The 21,114-nt window shown below is 41.3% G+C and overlaps 1 protein-coding gene across 2 annotated transcripts in view; it reads right to left on the bottom strand.

Annotated features, from left to right (window-relative positions):
* Positions 1-21,114, bottom strand: part of GLS (glutaminase) — a 1,258,313-nt gene that overhangs the window by 631,371 nt on the left and 605,828 nt on the right. The gene's annotated exons all lie outside the window — the stretch shown is intronic.

Here is a 21,114-nt window from a genome sequence, read left to right on the forward strand (position 1 = left end):
TGACACCCCAAAACACATTCCCCAACTTCTCCTGAGTACGGCGATACCACATGTGTGACACTTTTTTGCTGCCAAGGTGGGCAAAGGGGCGCATATTCCAAAGTGCACCTTTCGGATTTCACCGGTCATTTCTTACACATTTTGATTGCAAAGTTCTTCTCACACATTTGGGCCCCTAAATTGCCAGGGCAGTATAACTACCCCACAAGTGACCCCATTTTGGAAAGAAGACACCCCAAGGTATTCCGTGAGGGGCATGGTGAGTTCCTAGAATTTTTTATTTTTTGTCGCAAGTTAGTGGAATATGAGACTTTGTAAGAAAAAAAATAAAAATAAAAAATCATCATCATTTTCCGCTAACTTGTGACAAAAAATAAAAAGTTCTATGAACTCACTATGCCCATCAGCGAATACCTTAGGGTGTCTACTTTCCGAAATGGGGTCATTTGTGGGGTTTTTCTACTGTTTGGGCATTGTAGAACCTCAGGAAACATGACAGGTGCTCAGAAAGTCAGAGCTGTTTCAAAAAGCGGAAATTCACATTTTTGTACCATAGTTTGTAAATGCTATAACTTTTACCCAAACCATTTTTTTTTTGCCCAAACATTTTTTTTTTAGCAAAGACATGTAGAACTATAAATTTAGCGAAAAATTTATATATGGATGTCGTTTTTTTTGCAAAATTTCACAGCTGAAAGTGAAAAATGTCATTTTTTTGCAAAAAAATCGTTACATTTTGATTAATAACAAAAAAAGTAAAAATTTCAGCAGCAATAAAATACCACCAAATGAAAGCTCCATTAGTGAGAAGAAAAGGAGGTAAAATTCATTTGGGTGGTAAGTTGCATGACCGAGCGATAAACGGTGAAAGGAGTGTAGTGCCGAAGTGTAAAAAGTGGCCTGGTCATGAAGGGGGTTTCACCTAGCGGGGCTGAAGTGGTTAAAAACCCTGCTCAATGCGACCTCAGCTAACTATTATCTCCATGCACAATACAAATACTATGTGCATGGGGATAAGGCCTCTAAATTTATGATGCTGCGTATTAAGCAGAGGAAATCCCATATTTACATACATAGGATTAGAACCCCCCAATAGGGAAGAGGTCTCTACTACCTCAGAAATCGCCAAACAATTCCAAAAGTTCGACCATTCATTATATAACATAAAAGAAGAGGATGTGAAGGGAGATGTCTCCTCTCTACACCCTCCTAAGGATTCAGTAACATCTTTTCTCAATTCCCTTGCATTGCCAGCACTAACAGATCCCCAAGACCAAACTTTACAAGCCCCCGTTACGATGGAGGAGCTTGTAACTGCAATTAAACAACTCCCTAACGGGAAGAGCCCTGGACCTGATGGCTACCCAGCCCTGTATTACTGCAATTTTTATAAAACCCAATATCTCTGTTAAACTTAGATCTGAAGCTACTAGGTAAGATGCTGGCCACACGTCTGTCCTCCTTCCTTCCATCCCTAATCACAGAAGATCAGGTTGGCTTTGTCCGTGGTAGGGAGGGCAGAGATAATACCGCCAAAGTGCTGAATGCTATCTATTTTGCAAAAAACTCAAACGGCCTCTGGTCCTCCGTAGCACGGACGCTGAGAAAGCATTCGATAGGGTTAGTTGGTAATATATGAAAGAAGTCCTTAAAACAATTAAGTTCCCTGACCTATTTATTAATGCTATCTTTTCCTTGTATACACACGCTATAGCATCTATCATTATCAACGATACTCTGTCGTCCCTCCTTCGGCATCAGGAATGGCACCAGACAGGGATGCCCACTATCGCCTCTATTTGTTTTGGCAATGGAAACATTGCTACAGGCTATTAGGCAGGAGAAGGGGATGGTGGGCATCAAGATAGACCAAAGAGAACACAAGGTAGCTGCCTTTGCTGACGATTTACTAATAATGAACACTAATCCAGCCAAAACCCTACCCTTAATTTATAAGATACTAGAGCAGTTCAGCATCTACTCAAATTTCAAAATTAACATGGGCAAATCCCATAATATCAGTATAGACCTCCTAATTTCAACTAGGAAGACATTAAAAGCAAACTCCTCCTTTAACTGGGACACCCCATATATTACATATCTGGGAGTTAAAATTGGTCCTGACCCATCCTCTCTCTTTAGACTAAACTACATCCCTCTCCTTCAATTGATTTCTGATCAGTTACCTGGATTAAGGAACCCAATGCTATCATGGTTCGGCAGAAAAAATATAGTAACTTCATTAGTCCTACCAAGACTGACTTATTTGCAACAAGTACTACCTATCCCAGTCCCAAAAACATTTTACCCTAAAGTGAAAAGTCAAATTAGCTCATTTATTTGGTCCGGGAAAAGAGCTCGACTAGCTCGCTCTGTACTCTGTAGACCGAAGATTAATGGGGGAATAGGGTTACCTGACCCAGAAGTATATGGGAGAGCAGTACTGATGTCAAGATTGATAGACTGGTTCAAACATCCAAACCAGAAGCCCTGGGTCTCCATGGAACAGAGTGAACTTGGTTTCTTCCCTTCTAGTGGGGGTGAAGAATTCCCCAACCCAAGACAGGCCCATCAACCCAATTGTAAAATCGACACTGGAAACATGGAAATGGTTCCAACAATCACAACATGCCATTCCATTACCCTCGCCGTTGATACAAGTGAAAGACGTTCTGGCCTATGCCCCACCCAATCTGAGAGAATGTCTCCCAAATTCAGTTAGGAACTCTACACTACCTCTTAGCTCACTTTATGATGATAAAGGTGAAGCACTGAAAAATGAATCTTTATTAGAAGTATTCCTGGAAAGTAAGAAAGTCCCTTATTTGCTATCTTTTTTACATGCCTTCGTTGCAAAAAATATCCCTCTGAAGGACCTGTCACGTCCCTTGACCTGGTTTGAGAATTTAATATCAGACAAAACCAAACGCACTAAACTAATCTCTCAAATCTATAAAAAAAATACTCTCACCAGTGTCTGACTAAACCAGCGTTTATAAGGTTGTGGGAACGAGACCTGAGTACTAACTTATAAAGATTGGTTATACCTGCTCACAACGTAGTGTGTGGCGGTATATAATCACACCCAAAATAGACTGAATTATATATGTGAATAGGAATTATTAAAATATAACGTTTACTAAGTCCTTTAAAATTACGAGTGGGTGAAAAAACAACCATTATTATAACAATGTGAGTTGTCTGTCTCACCCAGATGACCATTTTGGGTGAGACAGACAACTTACATGGGACACTTCCCATGCTATGGTGTGGATATGATCCATTGAATGTCCACAGTGGAAGTACGAGGCTAAACAATACCTTCTTCTTTCATTACCCTTGAAAACATTGTTGAAGTCCCCTGATGAGGTCTGGACATTGAGACCGAAACATGGCGTGTAGGGCTGCACAATTAGGGTATCAATAGGATTAGGCCCCTACCGAGGGTCAGGTTCGTTATGGGGTCGCCCCTGTCGGGGCAAGTGCTCCATGTGTGCTAGGCAGGTGTGTTTATAGCTCCCAGCCCATTTTGTAGGTAGGAAAGACACAATAGGGTGATACAGGAGTTTTCACACCGCCTAAGACATCAGCACCCAGGTCACACAGATTCAGGCAACCACCGAATACCTGAACCACGGACCGCAGGCTGAAGCATCCACTAGATGTGGTAAGATCAAACCATTTTTTATCTCAACGTGAAACACATCCGTAGAGGTATTTGTAAATCTTGTTTGTCTGCGGCAGTTCTGTATAATTATCGTTATAATAATCGTTGTTTTTTCACCCACTCGTAATTTTAAAGGACTTAGTAAACGTTATATTTTAATAATTCCTATTCACATATATAATTCAGTCTGAGTACTAACTTCTCACAGGAGGAAATACCAAAACTCCTACTCACACCACATAAAATCTCTAGGTGCGTCCGCATCCAAGAAAATGGATATAAAATAATGACAAGGTGGTACAGGACCCCGGACATAACCTGCCTTTATGACTCGAATAATAAAGATACGTGCTGGCGGTGTAAAAAAGATAGAGGATCATTCTTCCATATATGGTGGGAATGCCCCCCTCTACAGAAATGGTGGAAGGATATTTTCATTAACACCAATAAAATCTGTAGGATGAATATTCCAATATCCCCCCAAATAGCGTTACTGAGTCTGTTTCCCACTATGTCAAAAAACACCAATTAAGCTATTTCATACCATGTTAAGTGCTGCACGCTTTCTGATCCCAAAATATTAGCTCTCCGAAGAAGTGCCCTCCGTTTCCCTATGGCTGGGGAAAATAGACCAGCTATGTAGATTTGAAGAGTTAGCTGCTTGGGAAAGCCGTAGGATACTTTCTTACAGAGCTCAATGGAAAGAGTGGTTCTTATCCAGAAACTTAAACACTCCATCCACTGATCCTCCATCTATTCCACATGATTGAGGATTGTCTATCAATATCAGTTCTTAACTAAACCCTTATAGTCATGCTAACTGTTATTATGATTTGTAAATTATGCTGTACGGTACATCCTATGGTAATGATGTAATTTGGAACCTGTCCTATTATTTGTTCACTGTTGTTACACATATGTCTTCAATTGATACCAGTATGTGTTTCTTCATACTTTATCATATGTAATGGCTTTCATTTTCAATAAAAATTATTGAAAATAATAATAAATAAATACAAATGTATGTATACTAATACCAGAAGCCTGACTAATAAAACTGGGGAGCTGGAATTAGTGATGTGTGAGGAGAACTATGACATAGTGGGAATAACTGAGACATGGCTGGATGATAGCTATGACTGGGCACTTAATGTACAAGGTTACAGTCTGTTTAGAAAGGATCGTCAAATCCAGAGAGGGTGAGAGGTTTGCCTTTATGTAAAGTCTTGTCTAAAGCCCACACTCCGTGAAGATATAAGTGAGGGACATGGACATGTGGAGTCACTGCGGGTAGAGATACATGGAGACAAAAACAATAATAAAATACTAATAGTTTACTATAAACCACCTAATATACCAGAGTCCAGAGAAAACGTACTACTAAACGAGATAGACTAGGCAGCAAATCATAATGAGGTGGTTACTATGGGGGAATTAAACTACCCAGATATAGACTGTATATCTCATAAAGGAAACAGGTTCTTGGCAATAACCAAAGACAATTACCTCTCCCAACTGGTTCAGGACCTGACTAGAGGGATGGCCATACTGGACTTAGTATTAACCAATAGGCCTGACAGAACAACAGACGTGCAGGTTGGGGGACCTGGGAAATAGTGACCATAAAGTAATAACCTTCCAATTATCATTCAAAAGAGCGTTTCTACAGGGAGGAACAAAAAAAAAAAAAATTAAAAAAAGCTAAATTTAGCCAACTAAGAGAGGCCATAGGCCTAACTAACTGGGACAAAGTCCTCAAAAATAAAAATACCGGCACAAAATGGGATATCTTTAAAAGCATCCTAAAATCTAATTGTGAGAGGTACTAAATCTAATTGTGAGAGGAAAGGGAATAAAAGGTTAAGGAACAAAACGAAACCAATGTGGATAAATAGTAAATGTAAAGAAAGCAATAAATGACAAATAGAAAGCATATAAAACACAAACAGGAGGGTAGCACGAAAGCACTGAAAAACTATAAGGAAAAGAAATAGAACATGTAAAAAGCAAATAAAAGCGGCCAAACTAGAGACCGAGAGATTAATTGCCAAAGAGTAAAACTAACCCTAAAATGTTCATCAATTATATAAATGTTAAAAAGTATAAATCTGAAGGTGTCGGCCCTTTAAAGAGTAATGAGGGGGGAGTCGCAGAGAGAGACGAGGAGAAAGCAAAGCTGTTAATTTTTTTTTATCCAATATATTCACTGAGGAAAATAAACTGTCAGATGACATGCAGAATGTAAAAATAAATTCCCCATTAAATGTGTCCTGCCTGACCCAGGAAGAAGTACAACAGCGACTTAAAAAGAGTAAAATAGGCAAATCGCCAGGATCGGATGGCATACACCCCCGTAACCTAAGGGAATTAAGTAATGTCATAGCCAGACCCTTATTTCTGATATTTGCAGACTCTATACTGACAGGGAATGTCCCACAGGATTGGTGCATGGCAAATGTGGTGCCAATATTCAAAAAGGGTCCCAAAACAGAGCCTGGAAACTATAGGCCGGTAAGTTTAACATCTGTTGTGGGTAAATTGTTTGAAGGTTTTCAGAGAAATTATATATTAGAGCATCTCAACGGAAATAAGCAAATAACGCCATATCAGCAAGGCTTCGTGAGGGATCGGTGATGCCAAACTAATTTAATCAGTTTCTATGAGGAGGTAAGTTCTAGACTTGACAGCAGCGAATCAATGGATGTCGTACAGTCCGGATCAAAAGACCACTTTAAAAATGGCAAAAAATCATATTTAGCATGGCTGGATCTTAACAAGGTTCCAAGTAGAGCTTCAACATGCAACAAGAAGAAATGGGAGTGAGACAAAACATTTTTTGAGCATTCAATTTAATCAAAACATTGAATAAACTGAAACAGGCTGTTTTTCAGCTGATCAAACGTTTAGGACCACACCTCCAAAAAAAAAAACTAAAACCCCCCAAAACAGAAATCCAACTTCCAAACAGTAGCTCTGCCGTTATTGTTGATCACTTCAAAAATTTGTTTCGGCATGCTTGATGCAAGCGTTTCCATGAGGTGAGTGGGAACATTTCTCCAAGTGAAGACGCACGAAGGCCATCTACTGTCTGGAACTGTTGTCCATTTTTGTAAACTTCCCTTGCCATCCATCCCCAAAGGTTCTCAATTGGATTTAGATCAGGGTAACATGTTGGATGGGCCAAAAGAGTGATGTTATTCTCCTGGAAGAAGTCCCTTGTCCTCCGGGCATTGTGTACTGTAGCGTTGTCCTGTTGAAAAACCCAGTCGTTAACACACAGACGAGGGCCCTCATGAGGAATGCTCTCTGCAATATCTGGACATAGCCAGCGGCTGTTTGATGCCCCTGCACTTCCTGAAGCTCCATTGTTCCACTAAAGGAAAAAGCACCCCAGACCATTATGGCTCCCTCTGCCACTGTGGCGCGTAGAAAACATTTCAGGTGGGATCTGTTTGTCATGCCAGTCTCAGATGCCGTCTGATGGTTATGGGGCTGCAGTAAGGGCCTTCATTTGGGTTGAGGATCGTCCAGTGTCTTGATGGACAGCCAATTGGATCCTCCAGCTCAGTGCTGGTGAAATTATTTTGGGTCTTCCACTTGACTTTTTTGTTCCATAACCCTCAGGATCATTTAAGAAATTCCAAATTACTGTCTTACTGCATCCCACCTCAGCAGCGATGGCGCGCTGTGAGAGACCCTGCTTATGCAGTTCAGCAACCCGACCACGTTCAAAAGTGTGACTACCTGACAGAAAATGACAACGAATCCACATCTTTGCACAGATTTGGCCTTTTAAAGGAATGTGGTCCTAAAGTTTGGATCAGCTGAAAAACAGCCTGTTTCAGTTTAATCGTTATTTTCAATTAATTGAATGCTCAAAAAATGTTTATCTCAATCTCATTTCTTCTTGTTGCATGTTGGAGCTCTACTTGGAATATGTTAAGATCCAACAATGTAAAATATGATTTTTTGTCATTTTTCAAGTGGCCTTAAACTTTTGATCAGGACTGTATATCTGGACTTCTCCAAAGCACATAAAAGGTTAGTATATAAAATGAGAATGCTCGGACTGGGAGAAAACATCTGTATGTGGGTAAGTAACTGGCTCAGTGATAGAAAACAGAGGGTGGTTATTAACAGTACACACTCAGATTGGGTCACTGTCACTAGTGGGGTACCTCAGGGGTCAGTATTGGGCCTTATTCTTTTCAATATATTTATTAAAGATCTTGTAGAAGGCTTGCATAGTAAAGTATCAATTTTCGCAGGTGACACTAAACTGTGTAAAGTAATTAACACTGAAGAGGACAGTATACTACTACAGAGGGATCTGGATAGATTGGAGGCTTAGGCAGATAAGTGGCAGATGAGGTTTAACACTGACAAATGTCAAGTTATGCATATGGGAAGGAATAATGCAAGTCACCCGTACATACTAAATGGTAAAACACTCGGTAACACTGACATGGAAAAGGATCTAGGAATTTTAATAAAGAGCAAACTAAGCTGCAAAAAACAGTGTCAGGCAGCTGCTGCCAAGGCCATTAAGAAAATGGAATTCCAAATATACGCAGAGCGAACAAACGCCCGGTACAAACTCTGTTCTCGAGCAATTACGTATTTTAAACCAAAACTGGACTCAGAACAGCTTAGTTTGAACAAGTACAAAAACTTTTATTAAACTTACAATGATAAAAATTGTTACATATCCATACATATAAATGAGCAGCACAATGCCATACAGGATAACGTTGATTGGTCTGTTGTAAAACAAATGACAATAGATAATCCCAAACTGTGCAGAGTATATTCTTACACGGCTAACAGTCAATACAATATAAAGTGCATAATGCAAATTGTAAACACTGACTAGGGGAAATACAAAAATTGATACAGACCAAGTCCTCCTGGATCCCGGATATACTCTGCACGGTTTGGGATTATCTATTGTCATTTGTTTTACAACAGACCAATCAACGTTATCCTGTGTGGCATTTTGCTGCTCATTTATATGTATGGATATGTAACAATTTTTATCATTGTAAGTTTAATAAAAGTTTTTGTACTTGTTCAAACTAAGCTGTTCTGAGTCCAGTTTTGGTTTACATTAAGAAAATGGGTTGCATCAAAAGGGCTATAGATGCCCGTGATAAGAACATAGTCCAAACTTTACAAATCGCTTGTCAGACCACACATGGAGTACTGTGTACAGTTCTGGGCTCCTGTAAACAAGGCAGACATAGCAGAGCTGGAGAGGCTCCAGAGGAGGGCAACTAAAGTAATAACTGGAATGGGGCAATTACAGTACCCTGAAAGATTATCAAAATTAGGGTTATTCACTTTAGAAAAAAGACAACTGAGGGGAGATCTAATTAATATGCATAAATATATCAGGGGTCAGTACAGAGATCTATCCCATCATCTATTTATCCCCAGGACTGTGACTGTGACGAGGGGACATCCTCTGCGTCTGGAGGAAAGAAGGTTTGTACACAAACATAGAAGAGGATTCTTTACGGTAAGAGCAGTGAGACTATGGAACTCTCTGCCTGAGGAGGTGGTGATGGTGAGTACAATAAAGGAATTCAAGAGGGGTCTGGATGTATTTCTGGAGCGTAAAAATATTACAGGCTTTAGCTACTAGAGAGGGGTCGTTGATCCAGGGAGCTGGTCTGAATGCCTGATTGGAGTCGGGAAGGAATTTTTTATTCCCCTAAAGTGGGGGAAATTTGCTTCTGCCTCACAGGGTTTTATTTATTTTTTTGCCTTATTCTGCATCAACTAGCAGGATAACAGGCCAAAATGGATGGACAAATGTCTTTTTTTGGCCTTTGTTACTACATATGATTATGATAAAAAAAACTTGGAGGGGAAGATGAGCTGCAGGTCACAGCAGTTAGCCAGCCCTACATATAGGAGAATACAGCACCACGTACCTATCACATCCAGTGACATCTCCTGTCATGTAGATCTTCTTTTTCCTCTTCTCTTCTGTTTGACCCTAAACACCATGACAAATTCTTTCAGCCGTCTCTACAGTTTGTTACACAGACACATTAGATTTCACATAATTGGAGTCATTTATCAAACTGGTGTAAAGTAGAACTGGCTTAGTTGCCCATAGCAACCAATCAGATTCCACCTTTCATTTTCCAAAGGAGCTGTCAAAAATGAAAGCTGGAATCTGTTACCGTGGGATACTAAGCCAGTTCTACTTTACACCAGTTTGACCCAAAGGTCACTATCGGGTCTACAGCATTTATAATGTCCCCTAGTAATAATAGCACCCTATATTTTGCTCCAGGTAATAATAACTGTATAGTGTCCCCAAAAATAATGTCCCCTAATAGCAATGCCCCCACACAGTAATTTCCCCCACTTTGGCACAATATAGTAATTTCATCCACACTGCTCCCATACAGTAATTTCCCCTACACTGCCCCAATATAGTAATTTCAGCCACACTGCTCCCATACAGTAATTTCCCCTTCACTGCCCCCATACAGTAATTTCCCCTACACTGCCCCATGTAATCATTTTCCCCACACCGCCCTCCCATTAAATAATTTGCCCCCACACAGTAATTTGTCCCCATGATGTAATTTGCCCCACACTGCACTCCTATTAATTAATTTGTCCCCATGCAATAATCTGCCCCCAATTAAGTTATTATATTAAGTTATATAATAATTTACCCCCACACTGTGCCCCCTAAAGTGAGTTGCCCCCATGTCCTCCTCTGCCCCCAAAAGTTAGAACACACAGAAAAAATAAAAAGAAAAGCTAATACTTACCTGTGTCCGGGATGGTAAGGTAGACTGCAGGCGCGCAATCTTCACTGTCCTGCATCCTGGCGTGTGATTATATCATCACGCATGCCTGCGCCGGGATTATACTACCACATAGGCCTCAGGCCTACTAGGTTTGAAGACTATGGTGTTGATCGTTGGCGGGGCAGGGAACTATGCGCTCCTGTGCCCCGCCGCAGTATGTGGGTGTTTGGGTCGGCATTGGGCCCCCCAGCGAACCCAAACATACCCTTAATCCCATTCAGGCATAAGGGGTGTTTTGGCTCAGTGAAAGGTATGTAAAATATCTCCCTCTTTGTCCTTTCTAATGCCCTTTACACTTGTCTTGGTCAAGGTTTGTTTATTCCTCACACCTGATAGCATCCCCAGGCCAGCGGGAAACCATTCTCTCCTTGGTCGTAGTATGAGTTCTTCTTCCTTTCTTAATTTTAAGATGGATCCTGTTACCAGGGTGAATGTTAACAGATTTAGTGGGTGCTGAGAAGACTCCAAGGGGTGCTTGGCTTCAACAATTTCACCTGCAGGGGCTTATTTGTAAATTGGCCCCTATGTCTACTGTTTCCTATTCTCTTCGTCCATCTGAATCACTTTTTTTCTAGCATCACTGACCACTCACACTATCTTTCGTATCTATAAAATGATTCTTCAGAAAGAGAGAGGGTTTCGTTGCCACTTGGGAGAAAGATCTGGGATGTACACTCTCTCAGGTACAGTGGACTACATCTGTTATTTTCTCTCATAAACCTTCTGTTTCTAATTGTATTTAAGAGCTTAAAGGGAACCTGTCACCGGGATTTTGGGTATAGAACTGAGGACATGGGTTGCTAGATGGCCGCTAGCACATCCGCAATATCCAGTCCCCATAGCTCTGTGTCCTTTTATTGTGTAAAAAAAAAACGATTTAATACATACGCAAATTAACATAAAAGAGTCATATCTTACTTGTGTGACCAGAGAAGAGTCATATTTTCAAGCTCTGACTCATCTCAGGTTAATTTGCATATATATCAAATTGTTTTTTATACACAATAAAAGCACACAGAGCTATGGGGACTGGGTATTACAGATGTGCTAGCGGCCATCTAGCAACCCATGTCCTCAGCTCTATATCCAAAATCCAGGTGACAGGTTCCCTTTAACTACAAAATATTGACTCACCGGTATAAAACGCCTGTCAAACGACATTGCATGTTTCCTTCGGTTTCTGTTTATTGTTAGCGTTATTCCCTGGCTCCAGGTACCATGTCCCATATTTGGTGGAGCTGCCCTTTGATCTCTCCCTTGTGGCAAGATATCATTTTATTCAACAATTTTATCTGTCAAACTTCCCTGGTCCTCATCCCAGAGGTGGCTCTTTTGTCCCTTTTCCAGGGGAATGTCTCTATGACCATAAAGTGTTTGTTGCGCCACATTATTGTGGTGACATGACACATAATTCCTAGAGAGTGGAGGTCGCCCTCACCACCGTCCACAGCACAATGGTCTGATGCCTTGGATTTTCTAATAAAAATGGAAAAAGTAAAAGCATTTGAGGATAATAAATGCTTGACATTCTTTAAGACTTAGCAACCCTGGTCCCAGTTTTATTCCTATCAACTGTTTTCGACTTGGTTCCTTATCTGCTCCGATATTGCAGCATAAAGCATAGCACTGGATCATAATCTTTTATATCACAATTATCACAAAATATACATCTTTCTCTTCTTTTACTTCCTTTTCTCTTCTGTTTCTATTTTCCTCTCTCTCTCTCCATCCTTCTATAACAGAGTTTCTCAAATCAAAGGTTTTACATTTGCCTAGTTTTGTATTGTCTCTCATTTTTGCATAGTATAACATGAAAAAACAGTCTGTCAATTGTACTCATTTACAGACTGCACCGTCTGTGTTTTGTAATTACACTGTACTGAACAGACTTTCAATAAACATTTAACAATAAATATTATGCCAGTGACAGTCAGCAGACTTTTCCAGGTTATAAGTATTGTGCTAGTCTCTCTGCAGAGCACAGCTGTTTTCTGTTTTCTCATTGTTGCTGACCCTTGGACTTCTCTCTGACCTGTTTATTGCTTTGCTAAAACCTGTGAATCCGGGAGGGCTTTGACTTGTTCTTGCTTAATTGCTCATGCATACAAACAATTTTTACGGGTCGGATGAGGACCCATTGGAGCCGTAACATATGCGGAAAGCACACCTGTGTGCTGTCCGCATCTGTATATCCATTCCATCCATTCAACGGCCCTGTAAAAAAAAATTGCATTCCATTTTACAGACAAGGATTGGGCAGGACGTTCTGTTCAGTAGAAATGACAATAGTTATGTGCATAAGCTCTAAAACTTTGCTATTCTTTTTGCCCCTTGGATTGCTGACACCTGTGGTCTCACTGCTTAGACATCAGCTTGCTTTGGACTTTGTTATTCTCTTTGCCCCATATGCTTCAGTTGATCACCTGTTGCAAATCTCTTTCTGTTTCTGAACTATGTTTGCCACTGCTACATCACCGTTGTCACAGAGACTATGCCAGGTCAGTGTAATCAGGAAATTTACAGTGAGAAATTCTATCCCTCCATTCTGGGTGATGGGGACAAATAGTGAATACAAAGGGGGTCATTAACCACCTTTTGGAGTATATATGTCACAGATTGCGGCAAAAAGATTATTTGCACCGCAATCTGCAACTTTTCCCCACTAACACCAGGTCTAAAAAAGGGTCGAGATGTGTGCGAGGAAGGGGTGGTCTGGCAGGCCCGTCTCATTTATCATTTTCTACTCCTGTTTTAGGCGTAGAAAATGGTCTAAATCTACGCCAGCAAGGGAGGTCACATGATCACAGGTCCTTCAGCTTCCAAAAGACTCCAGAGAAGGAGGAAAAAGTAGAACCTGCAACAGCCTGTAAGTAAATAAGTGTGTGTATTTGTGAGTACAGTATGTGTTTATCAGTGGGTGTGTGCATGTCAAAACCTGCTTATCTATATTATAAAAATCAATGTCTGTTTGTCGGTCCTCTATAGCTATCCAAACGCTTGAACCATTGGGACACCAAATTGGTAAATCAGGTGTCTGGGAAAGTTTTCATATACATCTCAGCTCTCTAGGATGTAACTTTCTGGAGATATTCCCAAAAATGCCAACATGGCACCATCACATGACCCGTATTAGCCAATAAAAACTGGCAGCTCCTTCACTCATATCAGATCACTGACATACACACGGTCACATGACCCTTATTAGCTAAAAGAAGCTCACAGGTCTTTAGCAATCACCTTACTGACATACACACAGTTTCACACCTGGTTTCCATAACAAAGCCATTTTTCTTTACTGTTATAGGCCACTGTTGAGGGGGTTGTGACGTTGTAGAGGTCACAGTTAAGGGGAGGCACTGTGGAGGTAGAGCACTGTGGAGGTCACTGTTAAGGGGGTGGGGTGCTGTAGGTGTCACTGTAAAGGGTGAAAGGCACTTTGGAGGTCATTTAATGGGGTGGGGTGCTATGGAGGACACAGTTATTGAGGTGGGGCATTTCGGAAGTCACTGTTAAAGGGCAGGATGCTGTAATTGTTAAGGAGGCGAGGTGCTGTGAAGGTCAGTGTGATGGGGCCGGGATGCTGTGGAGGTCACTGTTAAGGGAGCAGGGCGCTGTAGTGGTCACTATATAGGGGGTGGAATACTGTGGAGCTTACCGTTATATCAGACGATAAAAAAAAAAAAAAAAAAAAGATATATAAAAACCTGTGTGTAAATGCCAGGGTGGAAAGAGTACCCAGTGCTGCCCAAGTATGAAGTGTTGGTCTGCTTGTGTGTTTATTGGATTTGTTCCAAAAGGTGCCCAGGAGGCTAATCCTTGCCTTTGTTTACTGGGAAATTGCTAGTAGCCCTATATACTCCAGCAGTTACACATTATAATATTAACTGTTCACTAAACAGTGACCTCCACAGTGTCTGCCCCATTTAACTATGACCTCAACAGCACTCCACCCCCTTAAAAGTGACCTCACCAGCAATCCACTCCCTTAATTGTGACCTCCACAGCACCTCACGCTCTTAACAGTGGCCTCCCCTCTTAACAGTGGCCTCCCCTCTTAACAGTGGCCTCCCCTCTTAACAGTGGCCTCTGCAGTGCCTTGCCCCTTAACAGTTATCCACAGCATCCCACCCGTTAACAGTGACCTCCACAGCACCCCACCTCCTTAACAGGGACCTCCACAGCACCCCACCCCCTTAAGCGCTGTTTCACACGACCAGATGCCGTGCGTGGCATCCGCTCCGTGATTGACAGCCAAGACCCGATGCAGACTGCAGAGGCACAGAGCATTAACATGACTGAAAATGCTCCGTGCCTCTCTGTGATCTCTTTACTACGAAATCACAGTTGTCACAAACTTAAACAGTGACCATCGCGGCTACCTGTCCCCTTAACAATGAGCTCCACAGCACCCCACCCCTTAATAATGACATCTACAGCACCCCACCGTCTCAACTGTGATATCAACTGTGCTCTGCACCCTTAAGACCCCTTTCACACGGGCAAGATTTCCATGCGGGTGCAATGCGCGAGGTGAACGCATTGCACTCACACTGAATACGGACCCATTCATTTCTATGGGGCTGTGCACATGAGCGGTGATTTTCACGCATAACTTGTGTGTTGCATGAAAATTGCAGCATGCTCTATATTGTGCGTTTTTCACGCAACGCAGGCTCCATAGAAGTGAATGGGGCTGCATGGAAATCGCAAGCAACTGCGGATGCGGTGCGATTTTCACGCACGGATGCTAGGAGACGATCGTGATGGCGACCCGATCTTTATTATTTTCATATATAACATGGTTATAAGGGAAAATAATAGCATTCTTAATACAGAATGCATAGTACACAATAGGGCTGGAGGGGTTAAATTTTTTTTAACTCACCTTAATCTACTTGTTCGGGCAGCCCGGCTTCTCTTCTGTCTTCATCTTTGCTGTGCAGTAGGAAAAGGAAATGTGATGATGTACAGTACAGGCCAAAAGTTTGGACACACCTTCTCATTCAAAGACTTTTCTTTATTTTCATGATAATGAAAATTTTAGATTCACACTGAAGGCATCAAAACTATGAATTAACACATGTGGAATTATATACATAACAAAAAAGTGTGAAACAACTGAAATTATGTCATATTCTAGGTTCTTCAAAGTACCACCTTTTGCTTTGATTACTGCTTTGAACACTCTTGGCATTCTCTTGATGAGCTTCAAGAGGTAGTCACCTGAAATGGTCTTCCAACAGTTTTGAAGGAGTTCCCAGAGATGCTTAGCACTTGCTGTCCCTTTTGCCTTCACTCTGCGGTCCAGCTCACCCCAAACCATCTCAATTGGGTTCAGGTCCGGTGACTGTGAAGGCCAGGTCATCTGGCGCAGCACCCCATCACTCTCCTTCATGGTCAAATAGCCCTTACACAGCCTGGAGGTGTGTTTGGGGTCATTGTCCTGTTGAAAAATAAATGATGGTCCAACTAAACGCAAACCGGGTGGAATAGCATGCCGCTGCAAAGATGCTGTGGTAGCCATGCTGGTTCAGTATGCCTTCAATCTTGAATAAATCCTCAACAGTGTCACCAGCAAAGCACCCCCACGCCATCACAGCTCCTCCTCCATGCTTCACAGTGGGAACCAGGCATGTAGAGTCCATTCGTTTACCTTTTCTGCGTCGCACAAAGACACGGTGGTTAGAACCAAAGATCTCAAATTTTGACTCATCAGACCAAAGCACAGATTTCCACTGGTCTAATGGCCATTCCTTGTGTTCTTTAGCCCAAACAAGTCTCTTCTGCTTGTTGCCTGTCCTTAGCAGTGGTTTCCTAGCAGATATTCTACCATGAAGGCCTGATTCACACAGTCTCCTCTTAACAGTTGTTCTAGAGATGTGTTTGCTGCTAGAACTCTGTGTGGCATTGACCTGGTCTTTAATCTGAGCTGCTGTTAACCTGCGATTTCTGAGGCTGGTGACTCGGATGAACTTATCCTCCGCAGCAGAGGTGACTCTTGGTCTTCCTTTCCTGGGGTGGTCCGCATGTGAGCCAGTTTTTTTGTAGCGCTTGATAGTTTTTGTGACTGCACTTGGGGATACTTTCAAAGTTTTCCAAATTTTTTCGGACTGACTGACCTTCATTTCTTAAAGTAATTATGGCCACTGGTTTTTCATTACTTAGCTGCTTTTTTCTTGCCATAATACAAATTCTAACAGTCTATTCAGTAGGACTATCAGCTGTGTATCCACCTGACTTCTCCACAAGGCAACTGATGGTCCCAACCCCATTTATAAGGCAAAAAATCCCACTTATTAAACCTGACAGGGCACACCTGTGAAGGGAAAACCATTTCAGGTGACTACCTCTTGAAGCTCATCAAGAGAATGCCAAGAGTGTGCAAAGCAGTAATCAAAGCAAAAGGTGGCTATTTTGAAGAACCTAGAATATGACATATTTTCAGTTGTTTCACACTTTTTTGTTATATAATTCCACATGTGTTAATTCTGTGAAGAAGTTCGGGTTTGGGTACCAAACACGTGTGATTTTTCTCACGTGAGTGCAAAACGCATTACAATGTTTTGCACAAGCGCTGAAAAATCGCGGGTGTTCCCACAACACACCCGCACATTTTCCTGCAACGCCCGTGTGAAAGGGGCTTTATGTATATAATTCCACATGTGTTAATTCATAGTTTTGATGCCTTCAGTGTGAATCTACAATTTTCATAGTCATGAAAATAAAGAAAACTTTTTTTTTTTAGGGTTACAGGCTCTACAGTAGGGGCGGGCTGCACCTCAATGGGGAGTGTGCAAGTGCCCTGGGGGAAAAAATGGTTAGATGGCTGGAGGAGCTTTTAAACTAGGATCTTGGGGGGTGGGGGAAGGATCATACTAATAAGGGGGTAGATAGTGTACATAGAGAGTGGGTTATAGAAGGGGACAGTGGGGATTTAGTGGGGGCCGGGTTAGCAAGGAAAATAGGGAGAAGACTGGGAATAACTATACAGTTATAAAAAATAGAACTGCTGGTAATAAGAACCTGTTACATACAAAAATTAACCAAGGTAACCAAAAAATCCTGGATAATCACTTTCCAGGTAATAGTAATTTAAAATGTATTTTCACAAATGCCAGAAGTCTAGCTAGCAAAATGGAGGAGCTGGAGGCTATGGTACTAGAAGAGCACATAGATGTAGTTGGTGTGGCTGAGACATGGTTGGACTCTTTGCATGACTGGGCTGTTAATATTAAGAGTTTTACACTATTTACTAAAGACCAGGTCAATAGAAAAGGTGGTGGCGTGTGCCTGTATGTGAGGAGTGATCTGAAGACAAGTGTGAAAGGGGCAATTGTGCGTGAGGTTGGTGAGGATGTGGAAACCTCATGGGTGGAAGTTCAAAGGGATATAAACACTGAAAAAAATAATACTTGGTGTAATCTATAAACCCCCTAACATCACAGAAGAGATAGAAACGCAACTGTATAACCAAATAGAGCGGGCGGCACATGCTGGTACAGTAGTCATAATGGAGATTTTAACTTCCCAGACATTGACTGGGGTCATGGTTCTACCTCAACTGCAAAGGGGAGAAAATTCCTCAACTTGCTGCAGGACCACTTTATGGGCCAGTTTGTAGAAGCTCCCACTAGGGGTGATGCTCTGTTGGATCTGATAATTTCTAATGATGCAGAGCTTGTTGGTAATGTTACTGTTCAAGAAACATTAGGTAATAGTGACCACAATATAATTGTATTCTCCCTAAACTATAGGAAGCAAACTCTGTCGAGAAACATTAGGTAATAGTGACCACAATATAATTGTATTCTCCCTAAACTATAGGAAGCAAACTATGTCGGGCAGAGCAAAGACACTGAATTTCAAAAAGGCAAATTTCCCTGGGTTGAGGGCTGAATTTCAGGGCATAAACTGGGAACAGCTACTGTCACATAATAATACAGAGGATAATTGGGAGAGCTTCAAATCCACATTAAGTAATTGCACTAAAAAATGTATCCTTTAAGGTAACAAGTATAAACGGCTTAAATTAAACCCCCATGGCTTACAGCTACTGTAAAAACAGCAATAAAAGACAAAATTAGGGCATTTAAAAAATACAAATCTGAGGGGTCAGCTGTAGTGTTTGAAGATTACAAAGGGCTTAATAAAATCTGCAAAAAGGAGAGAATAAAGATACAAAACAAACAACAGGTAGCAAAACAAATCCCAAATATATAAATGCTAAAAAAAAACTAGGTATGAGTAGGTAGGTCCCCTAAATAATTGTAAAGGGTGTGGGGGGGTAGTCACTGAAGATAAGGAAAAGACAGAGTTCCTAAATAGGTTTTTTAGCTCTGTATATACAAAAGAAGACAAAGGAGCTGATATCTGTGGTGCAGGGGTTGTTAGTACATTCAGTAATATACTCATTCAGCTAACTGTAGCTATGGTCCAAGAGAAGTTAAATAGGGTAAATGTGAACAAAACTCCGGGTCCAGATGGATTACACCCAAGAGTGCTTAAAGAGCTCTGTTCAGTCATTGATGTACCCCTGTTTATAATTTTGAAGGATTCTCTAGGGACTGGTACAGTGCCAAGTGATTGGCGCAAGGCAAACGTGGTGCCATATTCAAAAAAAGATTAAGGTCCTCCACAGGCAATTACAGACCAGTTAGTTTAACTTCTGTTGTGGGAAAAAATGTAATGAAACTTAAGGGACTATATACCAAGGACAGAAGTTGTCAGACTAACCTGATTTGTTTTTATGAGGAGGTGGGTAGTAACCTGGACAGAGGGGCGGCTGTGGATGTAGTGCTTTTGGATTTTGCAAAGGCTTTTGATACTGTCACTCATAGACGCTTAATAAGTAAAGTTAGGTCTATTGGCTTGGAAAGTATAGTTTGCAATTGGATCGAAAACTGGCTGAAGGACTGTGTTCAGAGAGTTGTGGTCAATGATTCCTATTCAGAATGGTCCCAGTATAAAAGTGGTGTACCCCAAGGTTCAGTGCTGGGCCGCTTATTATTTAATTTATTTATTCATGATATTGAGGACGGGATTAATAGCACCATATGTATTTTTGCAGATGACACTAAGCTATGTAGAACTGTACGGTCTATAGAAGATGTCCACAAACTACATGCTGACTTGAACACCCTGATTGTTTGGGCATCAACTTGGCAAATGAGGTTCAATGTGGACAAATGTAAAGTTATGCATCTTGGTAGTAATAATCTCTGTGCTTCATATGTCCTAGGTGATGTAGCACTGGGGGAGTCACTTATAGAGAAGGATTTGGGTGTCCTTGTGGATGGTAGATTAAATTATAGTATACAATGTCAATCAGCTGCTTCTAAGGCCACCAGGATATTGTCATGCATTAAAGGAGGCATGGACTCGCGGGGCAGGGATGTAATACTACCACTTTACAAAGCGCTGGTGCGGCCTCATCTGGAATACACAGTCTAGTTCTGGGCACCAGTACATAGAAACGATGCACTGCAGCTGGAACAAGTACAGAGGAGAGCAACTAAAATGATAAGGGGCATGAAGGGTCTTAGTTATGAAGAAAGATTAAAATAATAGAATTTATTTAGTCTTGAGAATAGACGTCTAAGGGGGGACATGGTTAACCTGTACAAGTATATAAATGGGCCATACAAAAAATACGGCAAAAAGCTGTTCCATGTAAAATGTGCTCAAAAGACAAGGGGCACTGCCTCCGACTGAAGAAGAAAAAGTTCAGTCTCCAGAAGCGTCAAAGCTTCTTTACTGTGAGAACTGTGAATCTGTGGAATAGACTTCCTCAGGACGTGGTCACAGCAGGAGCAGTGGACAGTTTTCAAAAGACGAATTCTTAAAAGAAAAAAATATATAAATGCTTATGAAAACGTGTAGAAGAGTCTTACTTCCTTCTGGGATTTGCATCCCCACCTATCCCTTGGTTGAACTTTTTTCAAGGGATGTTTGTCTTTTTTCAACCGTATTAACTATGTAACTATGTAATAACTACAAAAGAAAAAAAAAAAATCCACCATGTGTAAATTAAGGATAAGCTCCAAAATCTGAATGTTCTAGACTGGGTTTTGCCATGGAGTTTCCCTCAAAGTTGACCATATATTTTATCCCTTACATCCTAAAGTCTAAAATCTAAGACAGGATCTGCAACTTAGGGCTATATTAGACGAACAGAACCATTCCTTCCCGACAATCAAATGCTCGCTAGCAGAGGAGACTGCTGTTATTAGATGCAGCGATCATCTTCACAGCATGGGAAGGAGCGATTGTTGTGCAATCGCTCATCCCCATGCTGTCTAGTTGTTTTTTGGCAGCAGATCTTGATTACACAGCACGATAGGCCGCCAGCAAACAATGATTTTTAAGCCTGCTTAAAAATCACAATTGCCTGATGACCAAGCGTTTGCTCATTCATTGGGTAATCGTGGCAGTTTTAGACTTCCAGATCATCGTTAACCAGCGTTTTCGTGTAAATGCTCGTTAACACAGGACCCCATTGTTGGAATACAACAATTATAACCAAAGGTTAGTGCCAAGGCCAACAAGGTTCAGGGGACACCAATGATAGGAAGAAATAACCCTGAGATCATGTTCTTAAAGCAGTAGAAGCTTGAT

Source organism: Bufo gargarizans, chromosome 8, assembly GCF_014858855.1.
Source record: "Bufo gargarizans isolate SCDJY-AF-19 chromosome 8, ASM1485885v1, whole genome shotgun sequence".
NCBI classification, from domain to species: Eukaryota; Metazoa; Chordata; class Amphibia; order Anura; family Bufonidae; genus Bufo; species Bufo gargarizans.